At 33.2% G+C, this 3368-nt stretch overlaps 1 long non-coding RNA gene across 1 annotated transcript; it reads left to right on the top strand.

Moving 5' to 3' along the window:
- The first annotated feature begins 968 nt into the window (after positions 1–968).
- LOC148763208 (uncharacterized) lies at positions 969–2109 on the top strand. Its single transcript, XR_016025715.1, has 2 exons — positions 969–1049; positions 1909–2109. It is a non-coding gene; the product is annotated as an uncharacterized LOC148763208 (long non-coding RNA).
- Positions 2110–3368: the final 1259 nt, after the last annotated feature.

Here is a 3368-nt window from a genome sequence, read left to right as displayed (position 1 = left end):
GTGTAAATTTCAAAAATTACTCCACCAAGAATTTGGATAAGTCTGAGAATTTTACCTAAGCTATGGATATGTGGGACAAGTGTATGGTGAAAATTTGGAAACAAATGGATGGCTAGAATTTAAGGAATTAATAAAACATTAAAAAATGAATAAAATAATATTATATTATTTTAGCCTTTAAAAAGGTAAAAATTCCGGAATTCTCATCTTCTTCAGCTGTCCAAACCAGGGGAGAAAAGGGGAAAAAAAAAACAAGAATCCTACCTGAAAAATTTGGAGAAAATCAAGAGAAATCAAGAAATCAAGCATTAAAAAGGTAAATTTCATTGATTTTCCTTGTGATTTTCACTACCCATGCATTTTTTTCTCATTTCCATGCAAAATTAGAAAGTGGGTATGGACACCCATGCTGGCCAAACCTCCATGGATGAGTTTTGAGCTTGATTTTTGGTTGATTTTAATTGAATTAAGTGATTTTAGTTAAGTTATATTGAAATATAGCAAAAATAAGCTAGAAATATAATTTTCTCCCATTGAAACCCATTATGCTGAATTTTCTAGGGGAATATTGGCTGCTGATCTTGATGGTTATTTGAGGAATTATGATGAATAATGATGAATTATGAGCCTAGAAAAATAATGGAAATTTTTGGACCAAAAATATAAATTTTTACCCACTAGGGGTATTTTCGTAATTTATTATCGGGACTGATAATTTGCACCACACTGAGGGACATTAAGTCAATTTGGGTGCAATTGAGGTATAGAAACTGAAAAAAATTAATTTGGAGTTTAAACGGACGCGTATATCAATTTATCGGGTAAAAGACCGAAATAGGCTAACACCGCATTTAGGCAAAAATTTAGACATTTTTGCATTCCATATCAAGCATTAGTAGTCTAAATTAGTTTAATTTCAATTTAGTACCAATGTGGTGAATTTCTCGATTTTGTACTGTGTCAAGGTGGTGAGTCCTCTGATAAAGGCAAGGGAATTGCACCCGAGGACCAATAGTCTGAGTATTTCGAAAATCCTCACTCTAGACACGGTGAGTAACCTTACCATCATTTTAATTATCTAAAGTATGTTTTTATTCGGTTTTGGTGAATTTTATGAAAATGAGTTCAAATGGTAAATTTTTATGTTTTGTAAACAAAATGAGTTTAAATGAAAATATTTTATAAATTGTCTTGAAACGAAATAACGATTTTGAAAATAGAGTAATTGGAGACCACTGATATGTTGTAAATTTAAAATTGAATTAATGGCTTATGTTATTGTATTGGCATGACTGGCTGGGCTGTGTTTTTTTATGAATTATATGAATTGCTTTATTTTACCCTTGCAGGCTGGGTAGTAATATATTAGCCCTGTCATGCTGTCAAAATTTTATTGTATGGTGGGTTTGACCTGCTGCAGTGGGCTGGATTCTGTGGACTAGCCTATTAGAGGGGCACGAAATCCTGTTATATTTTTACCTCGGTTGGAGAGGCGAGTAGGGTAACTCCTGAGGTATAACTTTTAGAGTTCACTTCACGCCAAACCACCTCGTGAAGGGGAACTCGGCCAACGTCAAGGAATGGCTATGTTTTCAAAATAAAAACATGACTTTCTAATAGCCTTGGCGGACTCAGTTGGGATAGCCCTCGGCCAAGGTATCCCAAATAACTGAGTATGATAATAATTTTTGGCATGAGCCAAGCTTTTTAAGAAATTCATAAGCCATACTGATTACTTGCTTTAAATAAATTGATTTCATTTGGTTGAAATAAGTTGAAAGATGATAAATTACAGTTTGATGAAATGTTTTAATAGTCTCCTTTTACTCGACTTTAGATATTTTGAGTGATGTTTGTTTACTCACTGGGATTTTATAATCTCACCACCCTCATTTCCACCCATTTCAGGTTCAGAATAGATTGTAGATAACTGATATCGGCAAGGATTACAGTTGAACTTGCCACATCCAAAGACTGTAGGTTCATTTCTTTTTATACTTTTGGTCATTCGTGGGCCCACGTGTCACTGTAAATTAAATTCTATACTTTGGTTATCTGTATTACGGTATGTAAGAATTTATTTTGCTTTTACGCTATAAAAATTATTTATGCAGTGTTCTTAAAATATCGTTTTATGTGAAAATTGAATATTTTATTGAATATTTTTATTTTATTATAACAGTCATAATTCCATTTTAAACGAATGTTTTAGACATCCAAAATTATTTTTGATTAAGAAATATGTGTTTTCCACTTACATACTATATTTTTAGATGATTTTTGAGATTTTTGGGATAAATGACAAAAATACCCCTGTGAGACGGAAATTATTATTTCATTTGTTTAAGTTGGAAACAGTTTAAAATCTTTTAAAATGTGGTATTTGGAAACAGCTACCCACAGGGGAAATGAGAAGCTGATATTAAAGCCTTGCGGGGTCTCGGTTGACATTCTGGGTAATGAATGTAAATTGAGACGTCGCGGCGGTTGTCACGGGCTCGATGGGAGTTCCGGGTCGTGACAATGGGCATTCTTAAGTGATTAGAGGAATCTTCACCGATCGCTGGTAGTTCTTCACAAGCCACCCCTCACCTTCCCAAGAGACTCCTACACGTAGTGTTACTCAATGGATAGAGCGCATTGATCGTATATTAGACCGACACGTAAGGCAAAATCAAGTAATTAAAGAAATGATGAGAGCCTATGCTGGACACATTGGGATGGATATGACTACTTTTCCTTCGTTGCTTACGGATTTTGACTCTGAGGACAATTTTGGTGGTGACGATGCGGAGGACTTGTAGACTGCAACTTCGGAGTTAAGGGAGCATTCTTGTCCTTTTTCTTTAATTTTCTTTTATCACATTGAGGACAATGTTTGTTCCAAGTTTGGGGGAGTGGTTTAGAATTTTGTTGGTTTTTTTTTTTCATTATGTTTAGTTAGCTTTATTTTAAGTTATGTCTTGCATGTTTTATTTATGTTTTGTATGTTTTATTTGTGTTTAAAAAAAATATTGTTTGATAATTGTACCTCATTCATGATTGTCCCAATCTTAGGATGATATTTTAATTATCTTTTGATTGTTAGCTTTTAGGAAGCATATAGTTATGATTTAATTTTATGTGATATTCTTGTGTTAGCTTTATTTTACAATGTGACTTCCAATAATTTGAGCATTATACTCCTTGACTTAGAATTTTTATATGATTTAGAGAAAGTTTATATTGATAAAAAAGTATAGCGAAGTCAAGAATTTTAGAATTTGTTTGATTCTCTTTCGAGGCGAAATCTTAGATAACACTTAGGATAGGAAGTGATTTAGGCCATCTTTGGATTGAGCCTTTTTGAGCTTACCTTGTTATATTTA

This window comes from Theobroma cacao, chromosome 4, assembly GCF_053813885.1.
Source record: "Theobroma cacao isolate CCN51 chromosome 4, ASM5381388v1, whole genome shotgun sequence".
Lineage (NCBI taxonomy): Eukaryota > Viridiplantae > Streptophyta > Magnoliopsida > Malvales > Malvaceae > Theobroma > Theobroma cacao.
The sequence above is the reverse complement of the archived record's forward strand: the minus strand, read 5'-3'. Positions and strand labels throughout refer to the sequence as shown.